The sequence below is a fragment of the Thermobia domestica genome, chromosome 2, assembly GCF_964235325.1.
Source record: "Thermobia domestica chromosome 2, izTheDome1.hap1.1, whole genome shotgun sequence".
Taxonomy (NCBI): domain Eukaryota; kingdom Metazoa; phylum Arthropoda; class Insecta; order Zygentoma; family Lepismatidae; genus Thermobia; species Thermobia domestica.
The window spans coordinates 51,132,097-51,143,067 of record NC_137455.1 but is presented as its reverse complement, the minus strand read 5'-3'; the positions used below and the strand labels follow the sequence as shown (position 1 = coordinate 51,143,067).

At 35.3% G+C, this 10,971-nt stretch overlaps 2 non-coding genes across 2 annotated transcripts; one reads left to right on the top strand and one right to left on the bottom strand.

The window, feature by feature from the left end:
- Positions 1-294: 294 nt before the first annotated feature.
- Positions 295-410, bottom strand: TRNAL-CAA (transfer RNA leucine (anticodon CAA)). Its single transcript has 2 exons — positions 373-410; positions 295-340 (listed from the first exon to the last, which is right to left on the bottom strand). It is a non-coding gene; the product is annotated as a tRNA-Leu (tRNA).
- A 1,827-nt stretch (positions 411-2,237) lies between these two features.
- On the top strand, positions 2,238-2,309 carry TRNAP-AGG (transfer RNA proline (anticodon AGG)). The gene has a single exon. It is a non-coding gene; the product is annotated as a tRNA-Pro (tRNA).
- Positions 2,310-10,971: the final 8,662 nt, after the last annotated feature.

The window sequence follows — 10,971 nt, the reverse complement described above, 5'->3', positions numbered from 1 at the left end:
AGGGTCCGGCCTGTTTGTGCTCGGCCCGGTTAGAGCCCGGCCTGTTCTCCGCCCGGCTCGAGATTCGGTCACAGAATACAGATCTATCCGAGCCGGGCCAGACCGTCTTTGGGCCTGGGTTTTCTGGGCTCTGGTACGAACCCACTTCCAAATCTCAACATACATATATTAAATATTAAGAATATTATTTCGTTCTATCAAATAAGATGGTTGCAATTGCAATTGGAATATCAAGTTATGTTATTAAAAACTTTCTAATTTTGGAAAAGAACATTCTTTTAAATATTAAAAACTTGTCAGGAGTGGGATTCGAACGCACGCCCTCATAAGAGGACCAGAATTACTCAATGCCTTTAAACAGGCAAGTTTGCACTTGAGTCTGGCACCTTAGACCGCTCGGCCACCCTGACGACGTCGCCAGATCCTTGTTGCATTTGCATTCGATGTCTCATGGAGAGCATGGAAAATATATCGCCTGTTTATTTCGAGAAATACATATCTCAAAATTCTTAACTTTTTAGAAGAAGTGTTTCATAGTTTCAAAACGCAATGAAAACAAATGGGCTCAAGAACGACACGAAGTGCTCCCTAGCCCCGAGTTTTGGAATCACATCTGTGAAATTTTTACCAGAAATAGACATCAACATTAGGTTTCATTATCCAGTGGTGCCCACCCCCCTCATGTCCATGACGCATCCCCCCTCAATTGTCTATCCGTAGGTGTTCTTCCATGAAAAAAAAAAATCTTTTCGATTAATTTTTACACTCCCTCAAACATATTTATATATATTTTCACCCCCCCCAAATATTTCAATGACGCAGTTTGCGTCATAGCCCCCCCTTGTGGGCACCCCTGCATTATCTGCTCATAACTCAATAAGGGCGATTTTTCAGTTATGTCGTTCTTGAAGTAAACAGGCCATATGTCAAACAAATTCATTATTTTAATTGAGAAAAGGTGATTTTCTAGATTTTGTAGAGATTCATGGATAGCAACTACATTGGGGCGAAGATATTTAATTTATGTGCGTATGTCATTTTTTGTGTAGCAAAGTGTTAAACAAGTTGAAATTTGCAAAGCAATTGAGATGTTTTGCATGGCATTTTTGATAGCAAAAAGGAATAATATTGTGCTACTTCATCAAATGGAAGTCCAAACCAACTACACATGAAAGGTAGAGATTGTATTATTACGTTGGTAGAACTATAATAAACTTTGTTTCACATTGGCAAACTTCCAAACTATGCGAATTTAATACTGGAAGTAGTAAATTTACGTTATAACTTTCGTTTGCAGTAGAGGAATAATGTCAGAGATGGGATCTATTTCTAGAATGCTGAATAATTCATATCAAAAACAGTTTTTTTTTTTCATCTTTTACAATAGTTCTTATGTATGGAATCAACCGAAACCGGAATTATATTAGGTTCCATACTGGCAGTTTCAGTAGGCGATAATGGAGATGAGAATGAAGATATTTTGAGTACTCTCTATCCACGTTAAAAAGCACTTTCCCGTCTTCTATTACCGTTTCTTTTGTATGAGAATTAATGTTGGAATTGGAAATGGTTGTTACTTCCATTGCTTTTGGTAGGAACAGAGGAATAAAATCCAGAGATGGAACTTATCCTTGGTGTTCTGAATCACATAAAACTCCTCGCTATCTATTTTTCTTTCACAATGACAAATTAATGGTGAAACCGGAAATCATAGATGTTCACCACTTCCGGTTTGCTTGGGTAGAGTGATGAAGGTGAAGATTACTCTTGGGTTGGATTATATAAGAAAACTATTTGTTGTGGATCTTAACCGTTTTTGCTTTTGTTGATCAACGTTGAAACTAGAAATGGTTTATTTCTAACACTTGCGGACCCCGATTTCAAACAACCACTTCACGGTAACTCTTAGTGTTTTATTCTTGATATGTGTAGGTCGACAGACGAATGGACATAGTCGTTCTACAATATTTCCTATTTCGAAGTCCAAAAAGAATTTTAAAAATCCAGAGTTCTCAGTATTTGTATTTAAGTTCTAAAAATAAACGCTATGAGTGACATTTGTCAAATACAGTAGAGTTCTTAAAACAACTAATATTGGGCACTGGCCTAGTAAAAGATGACAGCCATTATCAAGGTGACGAAACGGATGCTGTACTGTAACATGTGATACAATATGTCTCGTTCCGGTTAGAAAGTCCTCAATAGATTAAAAAAAATAACAAGAGCTTGGTGTAGCTGGCTCGTTGGTCTAGGGGTATGATTCTCGCTTAGGGTGCGAGAGGTCCCGGATTCAAATCCCGGACGAGCTCGTAATTTTTAATACGTAGTAATGATGTCGTATGTCAGTATTTCTGTATCGTCAATATGTATAATATATTGTTTACAAGTACTGTATATATCTATGTTCTTCGGATAATCGGAAAATTCGTTTTGTTCTAAACTAAATTGCAAAATGTCCTGGGAAAAACAGACAATTCTGAAGTTAGGAGTTTGCTTCGTCCTGAAACGAAAGCTTAGATTTTTTTTTTTATTTCAGCGATACAAGATGACAACATTTTTTTTTTCAGGACCAATTAATATATTAGATCAATAATTTGCTGTCAGCATATTATTACTACGAACTTGGAAGTATCCCGAAATGTTACAGAGGTAATACTTTGCACCCCTTTCTTTCCTTACATCCTTTCGAGGAAGAATTAAGAGATACAAACCTCTCCAGGCATAGAATTATAAAACTGCTGGACATATTTTTCTGAGATAATTCGCCCCATCATCTCAGACGGGAAAGCGAATGGACCAAATTTCACAAAATTAAATCCCCACGTTAAGCGGGTTTGCATATCCAGGCTCCTAACTATGAAAACATTTACGCTCACTCCAACCTCAATCATTTCACGAATTCAACCTGTTTTACGTATGTTATTAGGACATAATATCGATTGTGATTTATTCTAAAAACACTTTTATACATTGCAAGAGCTGTAACGTCCAAATATTTACTGAGAACTCATAGTCGTATCGGAATAAACAAAAGCGAGTATGGAACACTAAACTGCTTTCACAAGAGGCAAAAGAAAATGTGCAAAGGCATACAAAACGGTCGAGTGGTTTGGGTCGATACATTGTCAATCACACGTTTGTGTGTTCAAACCCAGTAGCAAGTTGTTTCCTTTTTAAGTGTCTTCCTATTTTCATCCGGAGGCTGAAAATATTTCTTTGAGTAACTCATTGAAAACTTCTTTTGTTTCAAATTCGATTAGAACGGAACATTGTATAAATTGCAAATCTTAAATCCATAGCTTAAAAAAAAAAAAAAAAAAGTATACTCACTACTCCATTATCCTCTGATTTGTAACGAAAAACTATTTATAAACAGTGGCGACTTCAGAAAATTATCCTCGGGGGGAATTTCAATATGCGGGTGGAGGGCAAACATTGGTAGTCCACTTTGAGCACGATCGAATAGCACGTCAAATCACGTCCTGAAAGTATCATTGCTTAAAAGCTTTTCGTAGCAAATATAATATTACACTTATTTCTCGTTCTACACTTAGAATTGGTAAAATCATAGCTTACAGAGGATTATAATAAAAGCATAAAAATTACAATACCAATCGTGTATAAATTATCCTGTAAGTTACCAACTTTGGGTCAGATTAAAACTCAAATATTTGTTTTCGGATTGCACTTAGAAGTAAGTCCTCTCTATATAATCCTGATTGGAAAGCCATGTATAACTCTAATTAATTAATCAATATTTATACAAATATTTTTTTTATTTTACTATTTTTACTATTCAATATTATATACACTTCATTTCCAAAATCAAAATTTCGAAAATGTATATTGTACGAGTGCAGATTCGGAAATAAATGATTATTTATCATATATATTGGTCTCTATTCGAAATTCTATTTAATCGAATCCGACAAGAACACAGACAGAAACATTGAGAACAAGTGAAAAAAAGAGAGAAAAAATGTGCTGTACCCGATGGAGACTCGAACTTAGTTCGAATGGTGCTTTATAAGCCGAACGCCTTAGACCACTCGGCTATGGTAACAACTAGTAATTGCAGCAAAGGATTCGAGTAGTAGTTCTCATTACAGAATAACGTTTTTTATTGCCTAAAATTTAAACCTAATTTACTTTGATATAATATATCTATTAATTTGTTTCATGAACACGTTTTCGTTACTTTGATGAATGATGTATGTTGTTGATATAGATTCTGTTACACGTTCTTTCGTAAATATTATAGAAAGTATCAGGGTTATTTATGATCTTTCATGGAAATTGACTGGCGCATGCGCAGTACACAGACAGTTCAATTGGAAGGCGAGGAAGGAAACGCTAACACACTGTTAGAATGTTTCCCTCACAAGCAGTAGTTCCCAACCGAGGGACGGCGGGACGCACTTTCTCCTCCTGGGGTGGCGTGAAGGGTTTACGAAGTCCCTTCGTTGTGTTATATTTCTTGAATGATTATGCACAATATACAGTCACATCTTCTACACATTTGGAAGTGATAAATGGTAGTATAAATAAATCGTCCTCCACACACAGTGATTGTTGCTTTTCCAAGATTATAAACTGGAACACTTTTTATTTCAGTATAATATAAAAGTTTCCATGGGAGGGGTTACAACCCCCTGGGTCTTTGATATGTCACCGCCTAAACTGTAACTTTCAAGTTAGAATCGAAAAATGGAGACATGTGACCTACTAAATATATTTTTAGTTCATTATACATTTTCATAAATAAAATATCCACAATTGCAATGACAGTAAATGCTAAGTAATTATTGTAAATGTTTGTATTTTCATTTTCCCTCTTTCTTCTCAACTGAGCTTGAAAAATTTAAAAATGGGAGGTTAAGAATTTCAAATATTACGTATATTTTAGCGTATTACGAAATTATAATTAATAGAATCCGGGAGGATCACAAACAGAAACATCAAGAAGAGGTAAAACCAAATTGTACTGTGGTGGGATTCGAACTACTCTTGAATGGTGCCTCAGAATCTCTAGCCGAATGCCTTAGTCCACTCGGCTAATGTCACAAGTTGAAAATATAGTAAGCGTGTTTCCTGTTCAATCTTTTGTTACAGTATGAAATTTATTTTGTATTCTCTGAAGTTTAAGCCTATTTTGGCCTGATGTAATAGTCTGTTGAAATTGTTTTATGTTTACGGTATTCTTTACTTTGACGAATGATGTTGTTAATATAGGTTCTATTACGTATTCGTTCATAAATATTACAACTATTGTCAGGATTATTTATGATCTTTCATGAAAACTGACTGGTGCATGCGCAGTAGAAACAGAAAGATGCACTTTACCGACATTTGTCATACACGCCAGAACGCAAATTTCTAACAGGTTCTGAAAATGTCTCGCTCTAAAGGTTGTGGAGAACTGTCTGTTGCTCTGAGAGGAGAAATCATAGGCCGAGCAAAAATGGGACAAACTGTGCCTCAGATTCCTAGAGATCTGGAATGTGACAAGAAAACGGTCAAGAAATGGGTTCAGCAACAAGAAGAAGGTGGTGAATGGTTCAGGTCTCGGTCAAGAAGTGGAAGGCCAAAAGTGACAACTGCAGCTCAAAATCAAGCTTTAGTTACAGAAGTAATCAACAGACCTCTACGCCACACGTCAATCCTCTTCGACAAAGCCAGAGAATATAATTGTTCTCACAAAACAATAAGGAGAAGATTATTGGGGGCTGGTCTACACTGTTCAAGACCCGCTAGGAAGACTCTCCTGACTGAAACTCACAAGGCCAGACGAATGGAATGGGCACAGAATAACATAACCCAACCTCAGTCATATTGGGACTTAGTCATCTGGACCGACGAGAACGTTTTTAAGTCTAACCAACAAGGCAGAGTTATATTGTATAGACCGCGCGGAACCAGGTATGCTGAACAAAATATTATCAGAACTTCTTGTTCAGGACGAATATCAGCACACTTTTGATGATGCATGACGGCTGCTGGTCCTGGAGATTTGGTTGCGGTGCCTGAGAGAATGAACAGCAGCGTTTACATTAATATCCTCGAAAATACGTTGTTACCGTCCTTAGAAAGAAACTTCCCCGAACAGGAAGAATATATATTTATGCATGACAACGGTGCTGTTTACACTTCCCGGCAAACACGAGAGTGGATAAGTAAACATCCAGAGTTAATTTGTATTGAGTGGCCCCCTCTATCCCCAGATTTGAACCCAATTGAACATCTCTGGGCCTACATGATGCAAGACTGGGAAGAGAGACGTGAAGACAGAGACCAAACGTTTCTTCAAAATCATGTTATGCAACTGTGGCAACATTTTCGTGACACACCGTCGTATTGCTCGAGACTTGTATCTAGTATCCCCTCCAGGCTTCAAGAAGTTATTGACTCTGGAGGTGATTACACGAAGTACTAGCGTGTTATTTGTTGTGTAAACATTTATTTAAGTTTCATTTATTCATTATATTTTTTCAAGAACAATACTTTCGTTCTTCATTCTTTTCCTTTGCTTGTTTACTTATTAGTTCGTTAAAACGTAAAGGAAGAGTAGTATATCTTCAAAAAGTATTTGTGAATTTACTTTGAACGTTTCTAAGAATGCATTTACTTTTTTTCTTACTCTATATCATGCCCAATATTACTTTCATTTCAGTTAATTAATAACTTTATTTCACATCTGGGATAAAAGTATTATTGTCTTTTTAACGATGTTTTTCCTTTTGATTGTGTAATTTCTAGTTTCATTGAATTATTTCAATTCCAATGAATAAATCACATTTTGTTTATTGTCCCTTCCTTAGCTAGGATCGAATTCGAGAACAATGTGGTGTAATTTACGTTCTTTATTCTTCATATTGTGCAGTAATGACAATATTAATTATTTTTCATGAGTCCAGTTGATCAGTGAGAACTTGGACAAACATTAACCCGGTGATTCTTTACGCAATGACAAGCGTAAAATTCATTTTAGCTGTTCTTTATACTTCACAGCGATGAAACATTCTAACAGTGTGTTAGCGTTTCCTTCCTCGCCTTCCAATTGAACTGTCTGTGTACTGCGCATGCGCCAGTCAATTTCCATGAAAGATCATAAATAACCCTGATACTTTCTATAATATTTACGAAAGAACGTGTAATAGAATCTATATCAACAACATACATCATTCATCAAAGTAACGAAAACGTGTTCATGAAACAATTTAATAGATATATTATATCAAAGTAAATTAGGTTTAAACTTTAGGCAATAGAAAATGTTATTCTGTAATAAGAACTACTACTCGAATCCTTTGCTATAATTACTAGTTGTTACCATAGCCGAGTGGTCTAAGGCGTTCGGCTTATAAAGCACCATTCGAACTAAGTTCGAGTCTCCGCCGGGTATAGCACCTTTTTCTCTCTTTTTTTCACCTGTTCTCAATGTTTCTGTCTGTGTTCTTGTCGGATTCGATTAAATAGAATTTCGAATAGAGACCAATATATATGATAAATAATCATTTATTTCCGAATCTACACTCGTACAATATACATTTTCGAAATTTTGATTTTGGAAATGAAGTGTATATAATATTGAATAGTAAAAATAGTAAAATAAAAAAAATATTTGTATAAATATTGATTAATTAATTAGAGTTATACATGGCTTTCCAATCAGGATTATATAGAGAGGACTTACTTCTAAGTGCAATCCGAAAACAAATATTTGAGTTTTAATCTGACCCAAAGTTGGTAACTTACAGGATAATTTATACACGATTGGTATTGTAATTTTTATGCTTTTATTATAATCCTCTGTAAGCTATGATTTTACCAATTCTAAGTGTAGAACGAGAAATAAGTGTAATATTATATTTGCTACGAAAAGCTTTTAAGCAATGATACTTTCAGGACGTGATTTGACGTGCTATTCGATCGTGCTCAAAGTGGACTACCAATGTTTGCCCTCCACCCGCATATTGAAATTCCCCCCGAGGATAATTTTCTGAAGTCGCCACTGTTTATAAATAGTTTTTCGTTACAAATCAGAGGATAATGGAGTAGTGAGTATACTTTTTTTTTTTTTTTTTAGCTATGGATTTAAGATTTGCAATTTATACAATGTTCCGTTCTAATCGAATTTGAAACAAAAGAAGTTTTCAATGAGTTACTCAAAGAAATATTTTCAGCCTCCGGATGAAAATAGGAAGACACTTAAAAAGGAAACAACTTGCTACTGGGTTTGAACACACAAACGTGTGATTGACAATGTATCGACCCAAACCACTCGACCGTTTTGTATGCCTTTGCACATTTTCTTTTGCCTCTTGTGAAAGCAGTTTAGTGTTCCATACTCGCTTTTGTTTATTCCGATACGACTATGAGTTCTCAGTAAATATTTGGACGTTACAGCTCTTGCAATGTATAAAAGTGTTTTTAGAATAAATCACAATCGATATTATGTCCTAATAACATACGTAAAACAGGTTGAATTCGTGAAATGATTGAGGTTGGAGTGAGCGTAAATGTTTTCATAGTTAGGAGCCTGGATATGCAAACCCGCTTAACGTGGGGATTTAATTTTGTGAAATTTGGGACATAAACCTTCGTAGATTGGCCAGGCATACATTTAAAAAAATGAAAACAAACAACTTCAAATTGCATTATACAGAGGTCTTATACAAATTATAGAACGGGTATTATAATACAGTAAGTTATGATAAGGGTTCGATTTTTTCCACTTACCTGCTTTCGAAAATTTTTCCAAACGCTCGTGTTTCAACAGGGTCAAGTAGCTAAAGACAATCACACTCCAAACAAGAACATTAAAATAAAATGAATTTGTTACAATGTCGAAATATCAAATCTTGTGGATATTGGAACGTGAAAGCTGATTTCCGAAATTTAACATAGCAGCATGAAAAGAAATATGACGCATCCACACACAAAACTACATATAAGAGTTAATTTTGAGTTTAACGTCCATTTCGGCAGCGAGGCTGTATGAGACGGGGCCTACTGATTAACGTGGAATCCGAATCACATGGGCTCCGGTAGAGAATCGAACCCGGGTCTCCCCCCAAAAGCGCGTACGCTAACCGCTTAGCTTCCGAGGAGCGCGACTACATATAAGATTCCATATATTTACGCGAACAGCTAATAAAGGAAAAACTCTAGAGATGCATTATACATATATTGAGTTAATAAACTCCCGTTTATTAAAATAATACCTATAGAAAATTTAACAACAATTTTGAAAATTACCCCATTTTATTAAATAGGATGGTTGCAACTGCAGATCAAGTTACGTTACAGTTTTTAAATTTGGAAAAGAATTTCGTTGTAAACCCAAAAAGAAACTGTTAGGAGTGAGATTAGGACTCACGCCCTGATGAGAGGAGCAGAATTCCTGGTTGCTTTCAAACAGGCAAGGTTTTACGAGCCTTAGACCGCTCGACCATTTTGACGACGCGAAATTTGCAACTCCTTGTTATACTTGCAGTAGGTACTATGTCTAATGGAGGCCATGGAAAATATATGTCAAACAACAAGTTCTTATTTTAATTGAGTAAGAGTGAGTTTCCTAAAGTATTGTAGAGATTCATAGGCGGCAACCAGATGGAGAAAAAGGCATATAAGTTATGTATTATTTGTGTGTGTGTACCAAAGTGGTAAACAAATTGAAATTGGCAAATCAATTCAAATGGTTTGCATGGCGTTTTTGACGACAAAAAAAAAAAAAAGATAATTCATGGAGTGGAAGTCCAACTCTCTCTATTTGTATGTGTGTGTGTGTGTGTGTCTGTTATTTGTGAATAATTCAATTTTGAGCCCTCCATTTGATAGAGCATCAAAAACTTCTTAAAGAAGTGATTTAATTTTTCGCATCACGCTCACCGTTCCCGAGATATTGACCAAAAGCCGATTTCAAAAGATTTAAGGAACCAGAGTATTTCAGGAGCGTAAGTCATAAGGAGATGATATTTTGCAAATTTTGAGCCCTCTGTTTTGAGCATGTGTCTTCGTAAAACAACATAACGTATCCATACAACATTTTAACAGAACTCTTGAGCAAAACATGTGGAAAAAATTTAGTATTCAAGGAAATTATAATTGGATAGATTGTTTATTGATTATGTTAATTACAAGAATTGTTTAATGAGTATAATAATGAAGTACATAAAACAATTGGTATAGAGCCTGTAGAAGGTAATAAGGAAAATTAAGTCTTTTTAAGTTTAGCTAGTAAGTTCGTTCTGGCAATGCTCTTGGATTTTTAAAACTGAAATGAATTTCGTTTCACATTGGCAAACTACCGCAAAGTTCAAAACTACGTGAATTCAATACTGAAATTAGTAAATTTACGTTATAACTTTCGTGTGCAGTAGAGGATTAATGTGAGAGAGGAAATATCTGTTTCTCGAATGCTGAATTCGTACCAAAAACAGTTTAGCTATCTCTAACAATAATTTATTTTCTACTATATATGGAATAAGTATTGAAAACGAATTGTATTATATTTCACTACTTGATTCTTTTAAAGTAGAAGATTAAAGAGATGATACTTAATCTATATTGGGTACACTGGATCCACGTTAAAAAGCAGTTTGTCATCTTCTATTACCGTTTCTTCTCTATGGAAATTAATATTGAAATTGGAAACAGTAGTTATTTCCACTGCTTTTGGGACCAAGAGAGGGATAATGTTCAGAGTTAGAACTTATCTTTAGGGTTCAGAACTCATATAAAACTCCTCACTATCTATTGCTTGTAGCACATTGGCCAATCAGTGTTGAAACCGAAAATCCTAGATTTTCACCACTTCCGGTTTGTTTGGGTAGAGTGATGAAGGTGAAGATTACGCTGGATTATATAAGAAAGACATTTCTTGTGGATCTTACCGTTTTTGGTTTTAGTGATCACCAGAAATGTTTTATTTTTATTACTTGCGGACCGATTTCAAACAACTATTTCTCG